Here is an 11,551-nt window from a genome sequence, read left to right on the forward strand (position 1 = left end):
CTATAATACTAAATACTACACTTTTAATAAAATAAATAGTATACTTCTATTTCATACACAATCAGGATTGCCTGTTTTTCTCAGCTTCCACATTAAACGGAATACCTCACATTATTTGTGTTTTGCTAATGGAAATATCCTCTAAAATTAGAGATGCTGCTAATCAGTAGAGGGCCTATGTTGCCCTCGTATGGTCATGTAGTGCTATTACAACGCAGGATACTATCCTTGAAACTATCACATTGTATTTTCTAATGCCATTTATACACTTCATCGTTGTGACTTACAAATATCAAATTTGTATATTTACATACATGAACACAACATTAATATATCCTGGCAAACGTGTTAGTCACTTGAGTCAGCGTCAGTCGAGTCTGAAGACTACAAGTTTGAAAGTGTAAGAAATCTGTTGGTGTGGAGTTATGAGCTACCCAGATGTCTGTAGCTTGCTCTTCACCTCTGCTGGAGGCCCCATCAGCCACTGCTTTCATAACACATCTGGATGTCCTGTTGCTGATGGAGTTGCATTGTGCGTAAGACAGGTGCCAGGTTATAGGACTGCAATTCTAAAACAAAGGAATACTCTTTCATTTTGGATGTTGGAGCTAACGCACTAACAAGGAGGACTTATCAAAATGAGAATAGCATAGCTCTTCTTTAAAACGCCACGAGAGTAATATACACATACGTTATAGCTGATGGTCCATAAGGCCTGCTAGCATGAGTCTTTCAGCACTTTTGCTCACTTTCATACCACATTTTTTCCCGATTTCTTCCTTTGCAATGTTTCCTCCTTTAAACTAAGCTGTTTCTTTCCTTCCACCCCTTCAGTGAGTCACTTCATCTATGTATTTGCCTGTTCAGAGTGCTGTGTGCTCCCATGAACGGCCTCATCGTGGACAGACACAAGCGCAGGCCTCTGGTTCAATGTATCTTCAAATTACGGCCACTGTTCGGTTCAAAGCCTAAAGGCTAGTGAGAAGACTGAAGTGTGTCTTAGAGATCCACCGATAAGCAGGCCAAGTTTTATTTTCTGTAGCTCTGTATATTTCTGTGTGTGTGGTTTATGCCCAGTGATTTCACACCTAACTACGGTAAAATTATCAAAAATAAATGATATGGGGTATTTCATGGAATCTAAACTGCATATCATCCATATTTGCATGTGTTTCAAAATAAAAAAAAAGGCCAATTGGTATGTTTTTAGATATGCTGTGTCAACCTTGAGTTATCTTTCTTTTGGTAGTTCCTACAAATACTTCCTCATTATTCATCTATTTCTTAGGTGAAAAGAAGCAGGAGGCAGACCTGCGTTCATCCCCTCTTCCTGACCTCCCTGCTGTGTTTCTTCTTCTGTGTGTTTCACCTATCATGTTTTGTCCCTGCAGTACCTCACTCACCTTTATCCTTAATGTTGTTAACAGTTCCTTCTTTTACTGAGGCCACCAAGTCTTTGTCAGCATTGCGTTCAAATTCTCACTGCACTTTGTAGACAGAAAATTCAGTTAAGGATATTGTTCTTATCCCTCAAGCTGCCGCTCCTCTCCTTTAGCTTCGCAATGTCTCATTTTGGGAAGATGTCAGGGATAGCAATGCCAATATCAGCTCTGGTGCTGCTTGTCCAGTTTCCAATCCCAACATCTCATCCAGCACCAGCTCCACGATGATCCACTAAGTGTCAAGAGGACGTGTGATAGTCTGTAATCAGCTTCGCTGTAGGTTAAGTAATCAGGTTGTCTTTTACCTCCTCGCTCTCACATTTCTTTTCCGCGCAGGAGGCTGACCTGCACTCCTCCTCTCTGTCTTTGTTCCTGACCTCCCTGCAGTGCCTGCTGTTCTCTGTGTGCGCCTCCATCCCTCTCCTCCCTCTGTAGTACTTAACCTTTGCTTTACAAGTCCTCAATCGCTCCTTCCTCTATGAGGGAAATGCAGCGTTCATTAGCATTGCGTGAGTAGTAATCACACACAAACATAAACAGATAATGGACAAAATAAAAACATCTGACAACACAACTGTCCTGCAAAAAGGTCTTGGTTAAGACCATATTGTTCGGTGCTTGTTGACACTGACAGATGTGATTCAATGGTGGTTTGTGAATAATTTCTGAGTCTTCTGTGTTGGTAAACAAATGTACAGTTTTGTGTCCTTCAGTCTATTTAGTCAACTTATGAACTGTATTCCTGACAGGTGGAGCATGCCACTGTAATTGTGCCACCCACTAGTTTTACATATTAAATTCAGTTTACTTGTCACAGGGTGCTACTCAGCCTGTGACAGTTGGATAATGTCGCGCTGTGCCTCTGGTGTGAGCTTTCCAAATAATAACCCTGATGATGTCATTAGGTGATATTTGACTACTCATCATAAGTGATGAAATGTAACTTAGTATATTTACTCACTCTGCATTTACTTGTATCATAGGATTTCTACTTGTGGTACTGTGTGCTTCTTAGGGTTATTGGCTGCAATCTGCCATCCCTCCAGGTCCTGTTCACTTCTAGGTCACTGAAGCGGGCCAGAAAGATCACTGACCCCTCCCACCCTGGACACAACTTGTTCGAGTCCCTCCCCTCTGGTAGGAGGCTGCGGTCCATCAGGACAAAGACCTCCCGCCACACCAAAAGTTTTTTCCCATCGGCAGTCGGGCTCATCAATGGAGCCTGGGTCCCCCACTGACTACCTCCTCTTCTTCTTCTCTCCTCCTTCTCCCCCCTCCTTCCTCCTCCTCCTCTTCTTTCCTCCTTCTTCCCCCTCCTCCTCTCTCCTCCTTCTTCTTCCCTCCTCAGGCTCCTCCTCCTCCTTCCTCTCTCCTCCTCCTTATTCCTTCCTCCTTCTCTCTCCTCCTTCTTCCTCCTCCCTCCTCCTCCTCCTCCTCCTCCTCCTTCTCATCCCTCAACCTCCTCCTCTTCTCTCCTTCTTCCTCCTCCTCCTCCCTCCTTCTTCCTCTTCCCTCCTCAGGTTCCTCCCTCCTCCTCCTTCTTCCTCCTCCTCCTCCTCCTCTCTCCTTCCTCTTCCCTCCTCAGGTTCCTCCCTCCTCCTCCTCATCCTCCTTCTTCTTCCCTCCTCCTCCCTCCACACACGTCACTTTAACACACGTCACTTGAAACACACACTGAAAAAAATGTTGTTGAAATTACTCAATTTTATTTAGGTAAGTAAATGCACACAATTTTATCTAAATCCAGACACAAGTAAATTGTACTAATTATTTTCAACAAATTTTATTTAGAATTTCTGCTCAACTATTTTTAGTTAACTCAAATTTATTAAGTAATCCCAACTAAACCCATGTTCAGTTTACTCAAATGTATTAATTCCAACTAAATGTTGTGTTCAGTTTACTCAAATGGATTAGGTATCTGTAACCATTTATTTTGTTTACACGCAAATCAATTTATTGTTTAAATTTCTACATAATAAAATTGAGTTTCATTAAATTAAATACTATGAGCCATTCTTAGTATACTCTTTTATTCAAATAAAGCAAACAGCATGTTAATACAACTCGTACTTAATCTTATTGAAACACAATGTAATAGCACCATCCACTCAAACAGTGTAGCATAAAAACGTCTTACAGTGCCTTTCATAGCAAAAAATAATAATTAAAAAAAACATACCAACATGTAATTCACATACCAATCAGCCTCTACTCCACTATAAATGAACTATGACAATGAAAACATCAGAACAGATCTGTGGAGCAATGGAGAAACTAACCTTCCACACATTGTTACATGAAACAAACATAGCAAGAAATGACATATTTCCACATTTTTTTCCACAACTGGATGTAAACAAATATATAACCAAGACTGTCACATCAATAAATGTCGTATGTGTACAGATTGTAAAGCCCTCTGAGGCAAATTCGTAATTTGTGATATTGGGCTATATAAAATAAACTGAATAAATGAAACAAACATCATATTTTCAGTGTGCCACATTGTTACCCCAGTTTGATGTTTGACTGTTGCTTTTTTAATTACGTCGACTCGTACTCTTTTTTTTTTTGCCATGCTTTAAATGGCACCAGTTTACAAGAGCAGCTGAAGATTTCCTACAGTCCAGCATATATGTTGTTCTTTAGTCCGAGGATTTGGGGGGAAAGATTTTCCCCATGCATTCGAAAGAGCACTTTCTGAATGAATTCATAGTAGTATCTTAGCTCTTTGGGGTAAGCCATGTTTGAGCATAGATTACTTCCAGAAACTTTGCACAAGCTCGGGCCACAGATCCAGTTGTCGAGGATAATTAGTCCTTCAACGTCATCACAATGTCCCATTTCTCCTCCTTGTTGATGACATATGCCCATGCTCCACTTTTGCAGGTCTCTCAGGATGTCGTCTCCTTTGATATCCTGTATGTTTAAAGAAAATAGGAGAGAGAAAAAAAAATTGTATACTTTACTGTATCAACATTGCATAATAATCCCTAACAATATATAGTGTTTAATAAAACAATATATCTGTGAGGTGGAGTGCCATAGGTCAGATAAGATTAAGAGATGGACTAATATTAGTTAGTTGGGGTATCTTCTTCTTTTAAACAATTTGGTTAATTTGAATATACAGATACACAAATTTAAAGAGATTTAGCCTTTTCATGGATTATCATCATTCCATAACAACAAGCATGTTGTTTTACAGTTCTGGATTTCATTTCCAGACCACAAAGCTTGTCAAAGCCACTGTTTTTGATCAAGTATTGGGTGTCAGGGAATGTTTAGAAAAGGGTACTTGTTCACAATACTGTGCAGCCAGTTGTTCATTTTCATATGAATATTCTCAACCTACTATAAATTATAACATGAACTTCTGAAAATTGATGTGGGTGACATTATGATCTTAACACATAACATGCGACTGGCAAATCAATTCAAATGACTTACCATATACTCCCGAACGAGCTGTTCCTCATCAGAGCTGTTTCTTATCCTCATCCAAGCTGCCCCTCATCCTCACCCAGGTGGATGCAAAGAGCCTTTATGCTGTGGTCACACCAAAAGCGTTGCGAATATTCGCAAATTGAAATATTTCAACTCTGCCGATTTTTTTGCGCCGCCCGGCGAAAAATCACATCTGTGCATTGACTTTGCATGAGATCTACTCGCACAAAAGATTTGCACCCCTTTTTTTTGTGAACGCAGCATAAGGATTTAAGGTTGACATCACTTGTCTCCTGTGTAAAAGACACATAAAATACAATTCAATTAATAAATAATTAGAAATACATAAATAAGTACAACAATTTCAATAAATTAGACAATATTTATATGATGTAATAACCTAAATGTACAATATAACTTAATTTTTTTAATCATCACAAATATACATGAAAATTGACCTCTGCATTTAAGATGAAAAGTGCCCATGGTACAACTTGGGGGTCAGTGTCTCGTCAAGGAAATGCACACAGCAGGAACTTAACCACAACTGTGTGTAAATTAACTGCCATCTCTAACTAAAGACAGTTAAGAGAATTATACAACCACAGTCTTACCTGCTGGCCCTGCTCAAGGCAGGTGCTGCTCTGTCCTTTCCTGCTTGTCTAACCTGTATGCCATGGCATCAGATTTCCTTGAGTAAATGCGCACCTTGAAAATAGTCCAGGCTGTAGTGAGGCAAATGAAGCTCTAATGGTAGTAGACAGGCATATTTCATAAAGTAGCTCAACAGTATGGCAATTGGTATACATATTTACCTCTTGCAAGATCTTTAGATAGCTTCTGGCCAGCAACTCCACCCTTCGTCTGGAAGATAGACGTCAGTTGGGCAAAATGGCTCTTCAACTGTGCCATGAATGTAGATTCCAGTGGGATGGTTGTAATGCGTTGGAAGTCAGCATGTATCTTCTATCAAAAAACAAAACGACAGAATACAAAGAGTTAGACCATTGGTACCACACAATACCACAGTTACAGAATCCTGAGAAGTACTGCTGGGATCAGCATACCTGTGAAAAGTTTGTTTGTTAAATGTACTTACCAAAACAATATGAGGTCCCCAAGGAGTTAGGCCCTATTCCAAGTCACACCAACATCAGATAGAAAAAAACTGCCAAAAAAAATATTCACGAATTGTAAATTTGTTTTAAGAAGAGGTAATTGTTCAATAATCCTTAGTAATTTGGGTTAAGATAACGACTCAAATCAGATCCCCGAAAACTCATTTTATATTTAAATAAAGCCTCATTATTACTATAGAAATGACCAACAAAAGGCTGAAAGGTTTCTTAAATCAATCATTATTTGCAAAATAGGTGAAGTATAACCCGCTGTACAATTATAAAATAAATATATTTTGATGATTAGTGTCAATTCTGAATTATTACCAGACAAAATACTGTGGGTAAGCTACCTTAGTTAGTTAATTTCGGACTGTGGTCATATATCAACCATGCTTGTCGTCTACAGAACAGCTGCAGCTTACATTTTTCATTTCCTACGTGCTTTCAGAGCTACCTTTACATGTTTAAGCTAACGCTTGCCGGCTCATTAGTGTATAAGCGATGAAAAGCTACCACAAAGTGAAAAGATACTGGCTCCGAAAAGAGTTGAGCAGAGCGACGCGGGACTCAGTGTTGTTTCGTTTTGCAAGAATGACAACTCAGGCAACAGCTTGGCCTCCTTACCGTAACGTTAGGACCCCGTTCTGTTTACCTTCGACACGAGGGGGGGGGGGTACTAGTGATGGCGAGATGAAGCCTCATGAGGCATCGAACCACTTCAGCCAATTGATTCGAGAAAGGGTTCATTACTCGAAGCTTCATGTGCACACGACACCACCTAGTGGCCAAAAGTATAATCACAGGCAGCTGTATCTGAACCACAATGTGATGCATTGAATTGTTGTGTCTGTTATGGCTGTTGGGAATGACTGAATTACAAAAATGTATGCCCAAATAATTTCTGTAAATAAATGATCACATATGTGCATAATAAAATATGTTTTGAATGTATCCTGTGTGTGAACATTTTCCCAAAATGGTAGTGTCGTATGGTAAGGCAGGTGGTGTAATAATGTTATTATGTCACTTTAGGGAAATGACATGGGCTTAAGCAGGCAGGACAGTGAAAGTGCTTGTGGAACTAGGAAAAGAGGACTGAATATGCTTGTGGAACTTGGACAGTGATATACAGGACAGGGGACATTTTATTAATAAATAACAGTTTCTCAACAGTTTTTGGTTTTAAACGATTCCTTTTTTTGGACACAACCTCTCCGGCCTTTGAAAACACCCTTTCACAGGGTACAGAAGACGCTGGCGTGCACAAAAACGCAAGAGCTAGTCTATATAAATGTCGATAAAGAAATGTTTGCCTCTCCCAGTACACCAGAGGGTTTTCCAGCCTGCTTATATTTGGCTCAGATAGGTAGCGCTGGACCTCCACAGTGGCATCTGCTGTTACATTTTGAGTTTTCTGCGCCTCCATGACGCTGGTGTCCAAACGACGCCAGTTTGCTACCTAAGAAGAAACCACAGATCATGTTACGAAGTGTTTTCATCGGAATAATTAATCTCAAAATGTAAAATAATAGATTACCTCCTGTGACATCATGAGAGGTGGAAGCCTGGGGGATTTCCTCTCTGCTTTGTGTTGACCGTATTATGGCGGCACACTCGGAGGTCAGTCGTTTGATTGCTTCGTTTGCTTTTGTTTGGCTAAAAAATCCTATTACCTTAAATCGGGGGTCCAGGAAGGTAGCAAGAGACATTATGCTCATTGACTGCAAAGTGTACAGCTTCTCCCGGAGTTGCCTGATGAGCTGGTTTCCCATTTCCAATGCGGCTGCAGGTGCTGGATTTGTCATTTCCTCCTGAAGGGTGTGCTCCAGCATCTTCACGAGGGGAACAACTTTGGAGGCAGACACATTTTCCTCTGCCGACAGCTCTACAGTGGCATCAAAGAAGGGAGACAGCAAAGACAGGCACGCCCCAACAATGTTGAATTCTTCTGCTGTTAGGAAGGGGACGTCATGTTGTAAACCAGCTAACGCTGCTCCTACTGGCTCCCTTTGCTCCATCAAACGTTGGAGCATCAAATACGTGCTGTTCCATCTGGTCTCCACTTCTTGCATAAGCTTCATGTTAGCCATCCCCAGATGAAGTTGCACTTGTGTAAGCTTCTCCTTTAAAGATACAAATGAGTAGGCCATTAAATGACTGCAGTAGGAACACAGACAAACTATTAGTGTTATTAGAAATTGGAATAAAAGGAAAGAGCATACCTTAGCAGTGGTGCTGCTTCTAAAGAAGCCAACCAGCTTCCGTGCTTTGGCCCGGATGCCAGAGAGCACAGACTGCTGGTCAAGTGCCTTCTTAACGATCAGATTGAGTGTGCGCGCAATGCAAATATGGTGCCGAAGCTTCAGCTCTCACACAGGCAACCATATTGGGAGCACCATCAGTGACCATGCATGTCACCTTATTAGTGATTCCCGATTCCTCTATCAAGGAGGCTTTCACACAAGCTATATTTTCAGCAGTGTGTGATTGGGGGAATGCCTGCACTACTAACAGCACTGAACTGAGCTTGGTATTCTCACCCACAAAATGGCATGTTACTGCCAGGTAGGCATCCATATTGATGGATGTCCACATGTCAGACGTAAGGCTAACAGCAACCACCGTTTCCATTTTAGCCTTAGCCTTCTCCTTAGTCAACTCATACTTGGCCTCCACCATGGCCTTCAGAGCCTAAAAGAAAAAAATATATAGTGCTGAACTGTGAGACACAATAAAGTACTCTTGTTTCATGCATGCACCCACCCATACACACCTGCCTTGTAGGGATAACATAATTAGGATCCAGTTTGGACACAAATGCCCTGAATCCAACATCATCCACAACAGTGAAAGGCTGTGTGTCCTTCACTATCATGGAGACGAGGGCTTCATCCAGCTCTTGTTTTCTGGTGGCTGGTTAAAAGAGAATACATACAGTGTCTGTTACCTGTCTTTATTTGCACAATAAACAAAAGTGAACAGGGACAAATTGTGATGGTGCATTTGTATTATTGTAATGACTTACCATGGCTGGGTGAAGCTCCAGTTTCCTCCTTATTCTCATGCAAGGCACGGTAATGCCTTAGCATGGATGAGGTGTTGTTATTGTACCCCAACTCCCTGGAGCACAATAAACACCGCACCTTTAAATAAAATAAGAAACTGTGCAAAATACCGTTCTTGATAAGCAAACCTAATGAGTCTGAAATAGAGTTAGATTTAGCTTACCTTATTAGGAGTTATCAAATCAAAGTGTTCCCACACAGGGGAAATCCTCCTCTTCCTAGCTGGCTCCATCTTATCACCTATCCTTCTCACCTCACTCTCCTAACTATCTCTCTCTCCAAACTCTCAACCAACAACACACATTTTGAATGGAGCCTGAGGGGTTTATATTGCTGTCAAACCTCCCGGCAAAATCTGAACCGCTTGCCGAAGCAGTCACGTGGTACAGCCGGGTAGCGAGGCTTCGGACGTCATCATTTTTGGCTCCTTCCCTACATGAAGCAAGCCTCGATACGCGCTTCGAGGAAACGCCCCCTCCATTACTTGACACACGCTTCGAAGCGTCGGCACATCTCGTAACAACACTAGGTAACGCTAACTATGGCTGCGGTAACATTAACCCATTTGGCGTCAGAGAGTAGCAAAAAATGTTTAACTTTAGTTTGTGTCCCCCCTAATATCACCGCACTGATAAGTTTAAGTTACAAATATATACTTAAAGTCGGTCCATAACGTTAAACGTTAAGCCGAGGAAGGTTAAGCTACAAGCTATTGACGTTAGCTAAAGTACATTAACATTAGGTAACATTAGCTAACAGCTGGCTAGTCAATTTACATTGGTTAGGTTCGACTTTTAGTGGCCACAAACTTACGAGAAAATGAACCAAGAAAAGCATGTGGTACATCACGCATTTATCTTAATAGCAGCATCCAGTTAGATAATTATTTGCACTTAAATTATTATACTAATGTTAACCTAGCCTTAATGGTAGGCAACATTCAGCTAACGTTAGCAGCAGTAGGCCTCATTTGGTAAGACAGAGCCGACAGCCTTAACGTTAGCTAACTACTTTTCTTGGTGGCAACTAAATCCCGTTGAAGTAAAAATACAACACAGCAATGAATTTAAAATGTGTACTTACTGAAAACGGAGCGCTTTGGGAACCCGACAGCAGGAGATACGGCACAGCTTTCAAAATGGAAGAAATTCGCGCCTAGATGAGGGAAAGGGGGCGTGGCTTGTGGACGCACATGCGCAGATGTGGAAATTGAATGTGGGAATTAAAATGTACATATTTTTTTCATGTTACCTTTAAATTAAGGAAATGAGCTTTTCGTAAAACATGGAAGTATGAGTTAAGACTAATTAAAAAAGATAGGTAAGATTCACTAACATATTAAAATCAGTGAAATGACCTTGATTAAATCAAGTAATATCTACAAGGGGTCCGAATTAATTTTTTTCAAAAACAATTCCTCGTTTGTGTAAACATTCCTAGCAATAAACGGTTTCTGATTCTGATTCTGATTCTTCCACTAATCAGACAATAATGAGCTTTTGTAAACCTGAACATCTTTTGGTTTAGCATGACGGATGGAAATTAAATCGTAGACATACCTGTGGAAACGTCTCTCTCTCTCTCAGCTTTCCAGCCTGTCACTTCGGGAAGCTGTAAGGTCTGGTGACGTCCATGTCTGCTTTGTTCTCTCTGCTGCAGTACCCCTGCTTCACCCTCATCAATTAATTATTTACTAACTATAAAGTAACTTAACAATTTTCAATTTATTAATGAGTGTTTTAATAAATAGTTACCAGATTGTCCTATAGTCCTCAACAACAAAAACAATAACTGAGAATTACTGCCTATAATAGAGACCCATATGTTCATAGTCTCTAGTCTCCACTTGTTGTCTCAGGCAGACAGACAGATAGACAGACAGACAAACCGACAAACAGACAGATCCACAGAGTGAGGCACCGCTCGGCAGCTCTGTGCAAAGTGCATCAGAAATAGTGTCCCTGCACGGGAAGACTGTAACGTTTGGAAACTACAAGGTAAGCATCTTTCAAAATGTAAACGGTACAACGTGTTGGTGGCTGGGGTGGGGTAAGTTTATTCAAAGGCTCCACTGAGCAATTTGTCATTGAAAACAGATTTAATGTATGTATATTTTACGTCTATTTTGCATTTATTCAAGGTTGAACAGGTTGAACATTTACAGGTTTCATGCATTTCTTAAATATGTAGTGATGTTTCTAAAATTGAGCTATAGCCAACAAATTCAGGTTAATATCTTAGTTGATGTTGAATTTACGTCTTTTGCTCAGTGGGTCACGATATCAGATGTCCACCCATGTTGTGTTTAATTATAAATGTATAAAACAGTCCCATTACAAGGATCTAATACCAGATGGTTTTGTGTCCACATCGCGCCATATGTGTCATTCCACACATGGATTAAGTTAACTAATCTGGATTACAGTCAGCACCGCCTGGTGATAACCGTCGCACTGTCCTCATGTTGCAGACC

At 40.7% G+C, this 11,551-nt stretch overlaps 1 long non-coding RNA gene across 4 annotated transcripts; it reads right to left on the reverse strand.

Annotated features, from left to right (window-relative positions):
- Positions 1–4,007: 4,007 nt before the first annotated feature.
- Positions 4,008–6,618, reverse strand: LOC117739298. Of its 4 annotated transcripts, none has more exons than XR_004610162.1 (5): positions 6,436–6,618; positions 5,992–6,060; positions 5,507–5,858; positions 4,896–5,185; positions 4,008–4,364 (listed from the first exon to the last, which is right to left on the reverse strand). It is a non-coding gene; the product is annotated as an uncharacterized LOC117739298 (long non-coding RNA). The 4 variants fall into 4 exon arrangements; XR_004610159.1 differs by having other exon boundaries at positions 6,364–6,618; XR_004610161.1 differs by having other exon boundaries at positions 5,507–5,617; positions 5,708–5,858; positions 5,992–6,618.
- Positions 6,619–11,551: the final 4,933 nt, after the last annotated feature.

The sequence above is a fragment of the Cyclopterus lumpus genome, chromosome 1 (assembly GCF_009769545.1).
Source record: "Cyclopterus lumpus isolate fCycLum1 chromosome 1, fCycLum1.pri, whole genome shotgun sequence".
Lineage (NCBI taxonomy): Eukaryota > Metazoa > Chordata > Actinopteri > Perciformes > Cyclopteridae > Cyclopterus > Cyclopterus lumpus.